The sequence below is a fragment of the Scyliorhinus torazame genome, chromosome 17 (assembly GCF_047496885.1).
Source record: "Scyliorhinus torazame isolate Kashiwa2021f chromosome 17, sScyTor2.1, whole genome shotgun sequence".
NCBI classification, from domain to species: domain Eukaryota; kingdom Metazoa; phylum Chordata; class Chondrichthyes; order Carcharhiniformes; family Scyliorhinidae; genus Scyliorhinus; species Scyliorhinus torazame.
Genome location: NC_092723.1, coordinates 155,481,462 through 155,495,723, shown reverse-complemented (window position 1 = coordinate 155,495,723; position 14,262 = coordinate 155,481,462). Strand labels below are relative to the sequence as shown.

The window sequence follows — 14,262 nt, the reverse complement described above, 5'->3', positions numbered from 1 at the left end:
CACACCCGTTCACTAGCCAGCTTGAGCTAGGCAGCGCGGAGGCACCTTCCCAGGCCCCACTCCCCTCCAAGCCCCTCCCCCTACCAGGACCCAGGAAAACACACAACCCCAGTGTCAACACACAAACCCCAAAAAGCCATCATTGCAAAAAATCCCAAATCCTACCTTGTCCAAATAGGCAACGTTAACTCATTTAACACATATAACAACATGAGATAAAAAATAGAGCTATATACAATCTTCCACCCCCTCTACCCTCAGTCCAAGACCAATCCTCAGTCCCATTTCTCACTTCTGCCCCAGTCCTTCTGCATTCACAAACAACTACGCTGCTTCCACTGTCTCAAAGTCAAAGTCTTTGGAATTGTAGGTCACCCTCAACTTAGCTGGGTACACTATGCTGTCTATACTCTGCCTAAGGCGCCGCCCCCCTCGCCAACACCATGGTTAAGTCCTGGTACACACATATACCAGCTCCAGCCCACTGCACCTCCTGCTTCTGCTTTGCCCAACACAGGACCTTCTCCTTCACGCAGTACCTATGAAACAAATAATCACCACCCTTGGCAGCTCATTCACCTTTGGTTTAGGCCTCCACGACCTATGAGCCCGATCTAGTTTGAACTGGGAGGGATCTTCCCCCTTCCCCATCAGCTCCGCCAACATCTTGGCAAACTCTTCCGTCGGACTCGGGCCCTCCATCCCTTTGGGCAGGCCCATGATCCTCAGATTTTGTGCCTAGCTCTGTTTTCCAGGTCCAACGACCTTTGTTGGCCTCGACCACCCTCTGCAGCTCCTCACCCATCGAGGTGAGCCGATCGCTGTGTTGCGATAGGAGCTCCTCCATTCCCTTCAGTTTCTCGGCCTGCTCCCGCACCTCGACCGATGTCCTCGACACCGCCGTCTTCACCGGGGCAATCGCCTCCTCCACCAGCACCTTCAATATTGCCACCATCTCCTTCCTCATCACCTCCATGTGCTTTGCGAACTGTTTTTCAAATTCCAAAGCCATCACCTCGGTCAACTCGGTTAGCCTCCGCCATCCTTCCAGTTGCTGAGCCGACCCTTCCACTCGACGGTGAACTTTCACTCGACCCCGTCTTCCTTATGGCGGCTTTCCTTATTTTTCATGACATCCTCCTTACTTATGTCTTCCTGCATTTATTTAATGAAAAATTGCCCCTGGGACAGGGCATTAAATTCTAAAAAATCAAGCCGTGAGCCATCCAACATGCGACTTCGTCCTACATGCCGCCACCAGACGTCACCATCAGGGGTTCTGTTGAGAGATTCTACCTGAGGTGGCAACCGTTTATCTCCTTTTTGAAAGGTCTAGACACCGTCAGCTGTTAGGGTCGTTACTGATTTGGGGTATTGAGTTTAAGTTATTTACTTCTTCTTTGTTTTGTTTGTGTAATTGGAAAAACCTTTTTGTTCTTATATTGGCAATAATTCTTGTTTTATACCGTACCTGTTTTGCATTGAAAATGTTGTTGTTGCAGTCCAAAGATGGTTAGGTGGATTAGCCATGCTAAATTGTGTCCAAAGGTTTAGGTGGAGTTACTGGGTTCGGGGGGTAGTGTGGGGAATGGGCCTCAGTTAGGGTGCTCTATCAGAGGGTCAGTGTAGACTCAATGGACCGATTGGCCTCCTTCTGCATTGTAGGGATTCTATGGTTATTTATAAAAAGTTAAAAAGCCTAATAAAAATATATTTTTTTTAAAATAAAGGCGTGAAACAGAAAGGTTTCTAAGTGTAATTTGTGGTGGGTTTTGTTGGGAGTTTCACCCTGACTCTGTCGGCAAGTTTCCCACCACTATTTAACCACACTTAGGGCACGATCTACCAGCTGTTCACGCCAGCGGGATATTCCAGTCCCACACTGGTGCATGGGTATCCAGGCAAGGAGGGGTACAGTCACTGGCAAATCCCGCTGACAACGCTGGAGTTGGAAATTCCCGCTGGCGGGCTGCCTCCGCTGCCGAAAAACACTTGGTTGGGAAATCCCGTCCTTAGTCACTTTTTTGGGCCCTGGGGAGTTTCTCCCCGGTCAAGTGTACACAGAATTATTTTCATCATTGGGGAGCTGAACTCACTGGCCAGACCAGTTCCTCAGAGATCAGTCACCATTTTGAAGGGGTGCCCCGATCTCTAAGTGGGCTTCTGGGACCCCCATACACCCCACCCATGGGCAATGTCACCCTCCACCCACATGGGCATTACCCCACATGCCCCCCCCCCCAAAGTGATGGCACCCTGCTATGGGGTTGCTGAGGGCTGCCCCTTTCTAGGCCTTTCCTAGCCCTCTTTCGGGACCCCATTCCAGAACCCCCACCCTTCACCCCCCAAACCTTCCGGAGGCCCTTTCAAACCCCCTACCCTTCATACACTGCCTCCACCCTCTCATGCGTATGGCCCTCCCGAGGTCCAGACCCTTGGCCGTGCCACGCTGGTACCTGGGTACCCTGGCACTGCCACACTGGCAGTGCTGATGCTAGCTTTTCAGTGCCACCCGGGCTTCTTGGCAGTGCCAGGGTGGCAGTGCCAAGTGCATGCTTGGCAGTGCCATGGTGCCCAACGTTCCAGGGAGTGGGCCAGGATGCCGCCCTGTCCTGTCCCTAACCACCTAGAGGCCTCTGGCCCGGGTGACCAATACCAAACGTGTGGACCAGTACCAAACATGCCCGGCTGGGGAATCCCTGGGGAGGCCAGTAGATGCCGGGAGCCCGATAGATCCCAGGTCAGCACGCCTAAATGAGTTTTAAACCTAGTTTACGTGCGAGGCTCTGCCACACTCTCATGCAGTGCATTCCAGATTCAAACTGCTTGTGGCATTAAAAAGGTTTTTCCTCATTTTGCCATTGCTTCTTTTGACAATCACTTTAAATCAGTGTTGTCTGGTTCTCGATTCTTCCACCAGTGGGAACATTCCATACCCCTCATGATTTTGATCTACTGTATCAAATCTCCTCTAAATCTTCTCTTCCCCAAAAACAATAACCCCAATCTATCCACATAACTAAAGTCGCTCATCCCTGGAACCATTCTTAGGAATCCTTTCTATATCTCTCTAATGCCTTCACATCATTGCTGATGTCTGGCACCTGGAAGTGCACACAGTACTCCAGTTGAGACCAAACCAGTGTTTATGATTGTTCATCATAATTTACTTTCTTCTGTAATCCGTGCCCTTATTTATAAAGCCCAGGATCCCGTATGCTTTACTAACCACCTTCTCAACCTGCCCTGCCAGCTTCAATGATTTGTGCACATATATCTTGAGATCCCTCTGCTCTTGCAACTCATTTAGAATTATAACCTTTATTTTGTATTGTCTCTCCGTGTTCTTCCTACTGTTGCTAAATGTTGCTCTCTTTTGTTGGCTCTGAACATGGCGGTCAATATGGTCGCCTTCCTTAATTCTAATTATGTTTGCTCTAGAGTCGCCAGGCATCTTTCGATACTGCCACAAGGTTCAAACCCGAATACTGATCAAAGACTCAGTACACCAGTTAGTTAGTTCAAAGTCAAATGCTTATTTATTTACACACACAGTTAAATATACTCATGCACGAAACTCTACAGACTAAACTATTACTACTGCTAAAGCCTATACTTAGCCTTGGGCGCCCCTCAGTCAGAGGAACAATGGCCGTTGTTCGGTTCTGAGGTTGCTGGGGTGGAACTGGTACGGGATAACAGTTAAGGTCGTCTGTCTGGTAGCGTGCGTTGACCTTGGACTTACTTGCTTCTGGTGCAGCTGGTGGACAGGTCTCTCTGCTGTGAGAGCCAAGTCCAAGAGAGCATTTCTCTCTTGGGGGCTCCTTCTTATACCCAAAAGGAGCTTCGCACTCTTTTGGGCGGGCCTTGAACTTGGCCCCAATCAATTGGGCAGTTTCTTGATCGTTCCAATCGATTTCATCCAATAAAGGGGTGGGTGCCCTGATGGCTGGGCATGTCCTAGGTCGCCATTGGCCTGCTTTGTTCGGGTCTCCTCTGGCGCCAGGGTGTCTGCCTTAGTATCGGTTACTCAAATGTTACTCTTTTGTTCCTGGAGATGGGCCATTAGTATGCTAATGGGCCTACAGTTTTGATCTTGTCTGGGAGCTGCGGCTCCAATCAACAGACAAACCTGAACCTGCTTGTTTTCTCAGTATTGTCCATTTTCCCAGCAATCTTTGCAAATGTCCATTTTGTAATTGGGAAGTGGCCATCCCAGATGGCTGCACTACCGAAATGAATCACTTCACTGCATTAAATTTCAACAGCCATTCCACCAACCTCTTTATGTCCTTTTGAATTTGTACACCATCCTCTTTAAAGTTCACAATACTTCCAAGTTTAGTCATTCACAATTTTTTTGGAATAGCAGGTGTCCGACCACCAATGTCTGGGGAACTCCACTATAAACCTTCCGCTAATCCAAAAAATAGCCCTTAACCACTACTCTGTTTCCTGTCCCTATCGAGGACGCATTGTCCCTCTACAATTTCCACTCTCTCAATATCTTTATCTCATCTGATCTTGGTAACTTATCAAGTTTGAGTACAGTCAGTTTATCAAATGACCTTCTTTATCAATATTTTGCCCATGCAGTGTCTCAACCATCTCCTCTTTCACTATTTGGTCAGCATCTTCTTCCTTGGTAAAGACAGTCATTTAGTACCTCAGCCATATCCCCAGCCTCCATGTGTGAATTTCCTTTTAGGCCCCAATCAGTCTCAATCCATTTTTGTCACCATTTTACTATTTAAATGTCAAGAGGACTTTTAGATTCCCTTTTATGGTAGCTGCCAATCTCTTCCCATACTCTCTCTTTGCTTCTCTTATTTGTTTTTACACTTCCCCTCGGAATCTTCTATATTCAGCCTAGTTCTTAATTGTATTATCCATTTGGCACCTCTCATATGCACCCCTTTTCTGCTTTACCTTACTCTTTGGGTTGTGCTTTTGTAGAATCAAGCAGGTTCCAGAGACTTTTTGAAATAGTGGGCAGGACCCAGATTTAGAAGTCCCACCCTCATTTCTGGAAGATCTAATTTTTGCTGGCAGGGAAAGGAGCAGGCCATGACCCAGATGGGTCATAAATCTGAACCCCGCAAGGACATTTGAATATAGTGCTGAGTTGAAACAGGCCCTTTTTGGCTGTTCCAAGGGCCTTATCCTACAGTGTGAGAGTCATGAATTGATGGAACAGTCTTGAAGAGTTGATAAGGTCTGTTTAAGTGCCTTGATCATGTAATTTAAAACACCAAGAGCTTTGAACATAAAAAACAGGATGAAGATGTTAAAGAAGTAGTTTCTCCTGGACTGCTTTGATGGACAGGCCATCTGGTGTAGGTTAGAAACATAAATTACCATCTGATCCTGCTGTTTCTATGGAGTTTTTGGTTGACATACCTTAAGGGTTGTTATTATAGCTGAGGTGATTTTGAATTCTTGGCTGAGTATCAAAAGCTACAAATGCACTTATCCAGGGGGGAGATGGGCAATGCTGAGTTCACATTTCGATTCACAGTTTAATGACACTATCAAAAGATAATCTTACGTTGACGTGGTTACCAAATAGATGTATGTTTGTTTTTATAATAGATTGAACACTTGAGGGGATTTGAAAATCTTTGAATGAGTTTCATGAATGGGAGATTCTTTGAGTAAGAACTGTATTAAATTGTTTGAAGTTTATTTTTTCGTCTTTACATGGACCCTGAGGTCTGCCAATGGTGCATATTGGTGAGTGGCTATGAAGTTGGCATGGGCTATGAAATTGAATGGAGGAGACATGGTGGTATGAATTGGCATGGGAGGATCTGGGGAGTCAGTGGGGGATAATAATAATAATAATCTTTATTGTCACAAGTAGGCTTACATTGCAATGAGGTTACTGTGAAAAGCCCCTAGTCGCCATATTCCGGTGCTTGTTCGGGTACACAGAGGGAGAATTCAGAATGTCCAATTCACCTAACATCACTTTATGTGCGACCTCTTCCTACTGCCTCATGAAGGCAGACAGCATTATCAGGCTTTGCCTTCTTCCAGACCTATCCATCAGGCAGATGATACAGAAGTCTGAAGCCCCGCATATCCAGACATAGGAACAGCTTCTTCCCCACAGCTACTAGACTCCTCAATGACTCTTCCTCGGACTGATCTGTTCCCTGTAAGAACACTATTCACGATGTCCTATGCTGCTCTTGGTCATGTATTTGCTTTGTTTGGCCCCTTGTCGATTATTCTTTTTTTGTCTATTATGTACGTACTGTGTACGTTCTCTTGGCAGAGAAAAATACTTTTCACTGTACTTCGGTACATGTGACGATAAATTAAATCAAATCAAATCAATTGTTCCGTTACAGTTTTGCCTGGATAGGGAGCATTTTCTTCTCTGATCAGAGAGGATACCCAGTCGACATAAATTTAAAGTAATTACTGGAAGAATTAGAAGGGAGTTGAAGAGAAAGTTTTTCACCCAGAAAACGCTGGGGCTTTGGAATTCACCACCAGAAAGGTCGAGAGATACAGAAATCCTCATCATTTTAAAAGTATTTGGACATGGACTTGAAGTGTCAAATCCTATAGGAATATAGACCAAGAACTGGAAAGTGTGATTAGGTTGATCAGCATTTCTTTGCCTAGTATAGACACAATGGGCTGAATGGTGACCTTCTGTGCCATAAGCCTTCCATATTTCTGTGGAACTAGTTAATAGGCTCTTATGGAGGGTCTTCCTCAAATGCCTTCTGGAAGTCCATATAAATTACATCCATAGACATTCCCTTGTCCATTCATCTAGATACCTTTTCAAAAAATTAAATCAGGTTTGTCGGGCATGACCTATCCTTTACAAATCTACGCTGGTTTTCTCTGATCAGCTAAAATTACCAGATGTTCAGCCACCCTATCATTAATTACAGAATCCAGTAATTTTCCGACAGCAGATAGTAGGCTAAATGATTTCTAATTATCTGGTTTCACTTACCCATCTTTCTTAATTAGCGTAGTGATATGCACAATTTTCCAATCTCACAGTATGGTTTCCAAATCAAGAGAACTGTGGAAGATTTTAATTAGGGCATCTAATGTTTTCACCTGCTTCTATTAAATCTCTGGGTCGGACACCATCTTGTCCAAGGGATTTGTTACTTTTTAGGGCCATTATTTACGTTACTGTTATTTTACTCATGTTAATGTCCCTGTCTCTGATTCATGCAAGCATAATTAATGATTTTCCCATTTCCATGGGTGTCAGGCTTGGGATATTGTAAGTACTGATACAAAATAACTATTCAACATGCCTTCCATTTCCTTACTGCACTGACAATATCATAGTTATTGTTTAGAAGGGGCCCACATTCCTCTTGACCACCTCTTTTACCTAACATAATTTTGATAGATGACTTCTGGAGGACACCGTGGAGTGAGTGGTCGCACATTTGGTGGCTCCCGCTCGTGGTGTTTTTTGTGTACTTTTTCCTCAGTTAATGGGTGGATGTGAGGCAGAAAAAAGGTGCAGGAGAGTGAGGGGAAGAGATTGACCCTCTGGTGTATGGAGCTGAGGGCCAGAACCGGTCGAAAAAGAGGGAATCGGTTGGAGCTGGTGAGGCGCCTGCGACACACATGGAGATGGCGGAGGGGCAGGGAGTGGCCCGGCTGGCTCAGTGGTCGACGGAGCAGCTGGTGAGCTTCTTGAACAAGAAGGACCGGAAGGAGAATCTGGAGAACCTGGCCCGGGCGTTGGATTCGATCAGGGTGGTGGTCGACTGTGCTGAGACGAGGCTGGCGGCCCAGGGTCAGGCGATCCTGAAGATGGAGGAGGTGGCAGGGGAACATGTGGAGCAGTTTGCCTCGATGGCAGCGGAGATGGGGCTGATGCGCGATCAGCAGAGGCGGCTCCAGGAGAAGGTTGAAGACCTAGAGTACCGGTCAAGCAGGCAGAACATAAGGATCGTGGGCCCGTCGGAGGGGAGTGAAGGAGCCGATGCTGGTGTGTACGTGGGGAGGATGTTGGAGAAGCTGCTCGGAGAGGGTGCGTTTGCACGGCCTTTGGAGGTGGATCAAGCACACAGGGAGCTAATGAGGAAGCCCCAGGGGAGAGAGCTGCCGAGGGCTATGGTGGCGCGGCTACACCGGTTCCTGGACGAGGAGCAAATTATGAGGTGGGTCAGGCAGATGCGGCGTTGCACCAGGGAGGGCAGTGAAATCCGTGTGTACCAGGTCCTGGGTGCAGAGTTGGCCAAGAGGAGAGCGAGCTTTAACAAGTAGAGGGGGGAGGACGGGGGACGGGGGGACGGGGGACGGACGGACTCACTTTAGATACCTGGGGGTGCAGGTACAACATTTCTAGTTTGGTGGGGAGGGTGAAAGCTGATCTGGCTAGGTATGATGGTCTCCCTCTGTCATTGGCGGGTTGGGTACAGGCGGTTAAAATGAATGTGCTGCCGCAATTCCTGTTTATTTTTCATTGCCTGCCGATTTTCCAGCCAAAGGCATGTTTTAGAGAGATTGAAGGGATGATCACCTCGTTCATTTTTAAAAATATATTTTTTTGTTCTCCTTTTTCATATTTTCTCCCAAATTTACACCCAACAATAAACAATAATCAGTAACAAATGTAATGTCAATCCCCATATCAATAACAACGATCCCACCCTCCCACCAAACCCCAGACATTGGCCTGCATGTTAACAGAAACAAATGACAAAAAGGAATCAGGAATCACCTATAGTCACCATTAACACATACAGCCCCCCTCCCTCCAACCCTCCCAGCCCCCAACCCCCTAATGTTCGATGTGATCCAACTCTCGAAAGTGCATAATGAATAACGCCCATGAATTGTAGAACCCCTCCATCCTTCCCCTCAGTTCAAATTTGACCTTTTCAAGCGTTAAGATTTCCAGCAGGTCCCCCCGCCACGCCAGGGCACAGGGTGGAGTTTGCCCATTCTCACCGTGTTTGCGTGGGTTTCACCCCCACGACCCAAAGGATGTGCAGGTAGATTGCCATGCTAAATTGCCCCTTAATCGGAAAAAATGAATTGGATAGTCTAAATTTATTTTTTTTTAATTATAAATGCCTCAATAAAATATATTCTAAAAAAATAAGTGTAATATATTTTAAATTGATTTTGATATCCCTTGCAAGTTTCCTTTCGTTCTCCTTTTTGTAACTTATCCTGTGCTGTTCTCGGTATCTTTCCCATTTGCCAGGATTTCTTTTTGTAATGCTGTTTTTAGTTTTATGTGTCTCATATCTCTTTAATTATTCATTGCTGACTTTTTTGGCAAGAAGATCTTGCTCCTTAGGGGCATAAACAAGTAACTATAGGCCAGTTAGCTTAACATCTGTCATTGGGAAATGTTAGAGTCCACTTTGGAAATACATATTATAATCAAGCAGAACCAGTATGGCTTCATGAAAGGGAAATCATGCCTGAAAAATATATTAGCATTCTTTGGGGCGTTAATGAGCAGGATAGATAAAGGGGAACCAGTAGATGTAATATACTTGGAATTTCAAAAAGCATTCAATAAGGTACTGTACAAAAGGCTACTTAATAAGATAAGAGCCCATGGTGTTAGTATGGATAGACGAATAAAGGAGCTGAATATTATTTAAATGGAAAAAGACTCCAGAAATCTGCAGCACAGAGTGATTTGGGGGTCCACGTTTATAAATCACAAAAAGCTAGTATGCAAGTTCAGCAGATAATAGGGAAGGCAAATGGAGTTTTGGCCTTTATTTCAAAGAGAATGGAGTATAAAATTAGGGAAGTCTTGCAAAAACTGACCACTTCAAAATCACACAGGCGTGAAAGGAGATAATTGGAAAGCACGTAATTATTTTTGAAGTGGGCAGCATGGTAGCACAGTGGTTAGCACTGCTGCATCATGGCGCAGAGGACCCGGGTTTGATTCTTTCCCTGGGTCACTGTCCACGTGGAATTTGTACATTTGAAACCACTGTGCATTTGTTACATGCTTGTCTAATCTCTGCAATTATACTATCTATCACTTCACAGCTGCTACCAGGAGGCCTATACACATTTAGCACTACAGTCTGAAACCCTTTTCAATTTCTTAATTCTATCCGTATAGTCTCCCTTTCCTGCTGACTTATCATTATATCCTTTCTTATCATTGAAATTATAATTCTTAAGGCCTCCCTCCTACGATCTGCCCCACCTTTCATGTTACTTTATAACCTGGTATTTAGGTCCCAGTCCTGACCACCTTGCAGTCATGTCTTGGTAATGTTTACCATGTCAATCCCTCCAAGTTGAATATGTGTCTACAATTCATCCAGTTTGTTCCTTGTACTCTATGCATTTATATATGACGCTTATTTGGATCACATACCCTCACCTGTCTTCCAGCTCAAATGTTTGCCTCACACCTTCCTTATTTCTCTCTCCTGGTTTAATCACTTTACATTTTTTAGCTTCTTTCTTTAGCAGCAGTGCCTAAAGCACGATTTCTGACTTACTCTACTCTCTTTGCTTTCACTTGTTTACAGTAAGAAGTCTTACAACAACAGGTTAAAGTTCAACAGGTTTATTTGGAATCACTAGCTTTTGGAGCGTAGCTCCTTCACCAGTTGAGTGAGCTTACTCCAAAAGCTAGTGATTCCAAAGAAACCTGTTGAACTTCAACCTGTTGTTGTAAGACTTCTTACTGTGCCCAGCCCAATGCCGGCATCTCCACATCATTTGTTTACAGACTATTGGCCGGGATTCTCCGTTCCGGAGTCTAAGTGGTCCTGCTAGTAGAGAATCAGAACTGTTCCCCGCTGGCAGTGGCATAGTGGTATTGTCACTATAATAATAAACCAGAGACCCAGGGTAATGCTCTGGGGATCCAGGTTCAAACCCCGCCACTGCAGATGGTGAAATTTAAATTCAATAAAAATCTGGAATTTAAAACAAAAGTCTAATGATGACCATGAAACCATAGTCGATTGTCAGAAAAACCCACCTGGTTCACTAATGTCCTTTAGGGAAGGAAATCTGCCTTCTTTACCTGGTCTAGCCTACATGTGACTCCAGACCACAGCAATGTGGTTGACTCTTAACTGCCCCCTCAAGGGCAATTAGGGATGGGCAATGAATGCTGGCACAGCCAGCACCGCCCACGTCCCAGGAACGAATAAAAAAAAAATTCATGCCACTTGGAAAAACATTTTTAAAAAATCGTCTATGTTCCATTCCATAGCACCCCGGGGCCCACGCTGTAACTGAGAGAAGTGGGGCCTAATCTCTCAGACTGGTCCCGCACCTCTGAGTTTGGAGCGCCATTTCAAAAAGTGCTTCAATCTCAATTAGCTGCTGCAGCGCCCCCACCCGGATTGCAGGCAGGGCACCAACACACCCTAATCGCTAGCAAGCTCCCCCATCAGAACCCCCCTCCAGCCCTCCCACACCCCCACCTTTAGACCCCGCCTCTCCCCACTGCGCATGCGCGGGAAACTGTCGGCGGCCGCTGTCGCTCCCGCGCATGCACCGCATTTCCGCGCCAGCTGGCGGGGCAACAAACGCCATTTCCGCCAGCTGGCGGGGCGGAAATCCCTCCGGCCCCGGCCTAGCCCCTCAATGTTGGGGCTCAGCCCCCAAAGATGCGGAGCATTCCGCACCTTTGGGCCGGCGCGATGCCCGTCTGATTGGCGCCGTTTTTGGCGCCAGTCGGCGGACATCGCGCCGTTGGGGGAGAATTTCGCCCCTGGATCTGCACCTTAAGTGCTCTTAGATATGGACCGGGTGCAGGAAAGTGGGATTAGAAAAGGCAGCTGGACATCCTGGGGCTGGCATGGACAAGATGGGTTGAATGGCCTTCTTCTGTGCTGTAACTGGTCTATGATTCTACAAAACCTTTGAAGTTTTCATGCCGCCAATTTCATTGCATTTTGAAGTATTGAAGTCAGTGTTATGGCTAGGAGGCTGAATGCTTTGAACTGTATTGTTTACTTTTTTAAATTACTTTTTCAGAGTTACAAAACCAGAGCTTAGAGTGTGGACAGGGGCAAACCCCTAATCCAGCTCCTTGCCTGCTCCAAAAACCAATTCAAATTGAATCCAATTCATGGTCCCCACGAGAGAAACATACCAGATCCAGACATTACACCTGACCTCATGCTCATCTTAGCCAAAAGGCCCACAAGCAATGAACTGTATTGTTTACATTGTATTTCTGACTTCTTCGCCTGCTAAAAGCATTGTGATTGACAGCTCGATGGAACTTACAAGGGTAGAATCAGATTGTTTATTTTTATAGCTCGGTAGGGAAACATTAAGTCAGGGTAGCAGTGTTTCTCTAACCACAGTTTTTTTATGAGTCAGCCTCTGTTCTTTGTATCTTTGTTGGGAGATACTTACCACCTTGCTACCCCTTGGACTGCAAGCTGCCCGGTTCACGCTCCTCAATACTTACACCAATTCATAACAGCAGGACTTCTGGCTGGGGAGGGGGTGGAGGGCAGTGAATCCCACCTGGCTTGTGAGTGGTGCACCCTACCTGCTAATGACATGCAAAATAGTTCTCATGAGCGATTTGCATGGTCCTGCAAGATTGGGACGGGAAGCCGGCGGCTGGGATGTCGGGAAACCCGCTATGGCCGGCAGGGCGGGTATAGAGACTTGCGATTGGTTTGCTGCCTGGAGTGAATCCTGATTTTGTCCCGCCGCGGGATTCCTGATCTTAGTGGTGGGGAACGGAAAATCCCGGTCATTAGATGTGCAGGTAAGGTGGATTGGCCGTGATAAATTGCCCTTAGTGTCCAAAAAAAAGGCTAGGTGGGGTTACTGGGTTACGGGGATAGGGTGGAGGCATGGGCTGAAGTAGGGTGCTCTTTCCAAGAGCTGGTGCAGACTTGATGGGCTGAATGGCCCCCTTCTGCACTGTAAATTCAATGTTTCTATGATTAACAATGTGTTATAACCCATAAGTGTCTTCCAGAGTGGGAACAATTAACTTCCCCGTGAACCTTGCAGAATACGAGCTCGCCCATGAAGGGGGCCGGGGACCTCTAAACAATTTACAATTGCATGATATATAAATCTGGCCAGTTAGGCACTGGCAAGGCAGACCCATTTGGAATCTATCTTGTATATAATAGGTATGGTAAATAAAATAAATGTCTTTGAACTACTTGGTGGGGACTCCTTTGTGGCCTTATAAAACTATGCAACCTTTTTGTGAGTTCTCCTGCGCTCCACTCACATCCAACAAACTAGTTTGAAGTCCTTCTTACCACCCTGTTTATACTTTCTGCAAGGACCCTGATTCCAGCCAGGTTCAGGTTGAACCCGTCGAAGCAGTGCTGCTCCTTCCAGTCCTAGAACTGGTGCTAGTTCCCCATGAAGTGGGACATTTCATTCTTGCACCACTCCTTCAGCCACTGTTCATCTCTCAAATCTGCTTAACTCATTAACATTAACTTGCACATGGGTCTGGTAATAATCCAGAGTTTATAACCACTGAGGTTCTGATGTTTAGTTTAGTTCCTCATTCCTGATATTCTACAAACAGGACCTCTTGCTTACACTTCCTACACTGCCTACAGTGATGTAGCCATTGATCATGTTTGCATGGGTTTTCATAAATGGCAATGTTCAGGAACTTGTGCTGTACATCGAACTGGGTTCACAAAAATTGAGACAAAATCATTCCTTTTAAAGATCATTATTTCTTTGTGTTCCTCAAAAACATGTTGCCAATTTCTTAAGTTCCAGCACATGAACATCAGCATTACTAAGAACAGGTAAGTTGGGGACAGGGAACTACACTTGTTTTCTTCTTTTGAATTGATTTTGTGCTGGAGAAGCTGTAAATCCAATGGACAAATAAAGTGGGCGGGATGTGGAGTAGGCAGATGGGCAGTGGCTATTTATTTCCTTGTAGCACGGTGGCGCAGTGGGTTAGCCCTGCTGCCTCACGGCGCCGAGGTCCAGGTTCCATCTTGGCTCTGGGCCACTGTCCGTGTGGAGTTTGCACATTCTCCCTGTGCTTGCGTGGGTTTCGCCCCCACAACCCAAAGATGTGCAGATTAGGTGGATTGGCCACGCTAAATTGCCTTTAATTGGACATTTTTAAATAAAATGTATTTCCTTGTGATTCTCTGAATCCAGTATTTTAATGTCTGCGTATCAAACTCCTCTGCAGTGTTTCCCACATTGCAATGATGACCAAACTTCGAAGGTACGTAATTGACTGTAAAGCACTTTAGACATCCCGAGGTTATGAAAGGTGCTAGAGAAATAAACATTTTCTGG

The 14,262-nt window shown here is 45.9% G+C and overlaps 1 protein-coding gene across 4 annotated transcripts in view; it reads left to right on the top strand.

Moving 5' to 3' along the window:
- Positions 1-14,262, top strand: part of nlrc3 (NLR family, CARD domain containing 3) — a 117,341-nt gene that overhangs the window by 29,297 nt on the left and 73,782 nt on the right. Inside the window, exon 1 of one of the 4 annotated variants that reach the window (XM_072481332.1) lies at positions 13,950-14,188. The exons of the other annotated variants lie outside the window; for them this stretch is intronic. The gene's annotated coding sequence lies outside the window, so the exon portion shown is untranslated. Of the gene's footprint in view, positions 1-13,949; positions 14,189-14,262 lie in introns of those variants that run through there. 4 annotated transcript variants of the gene reach the window in all.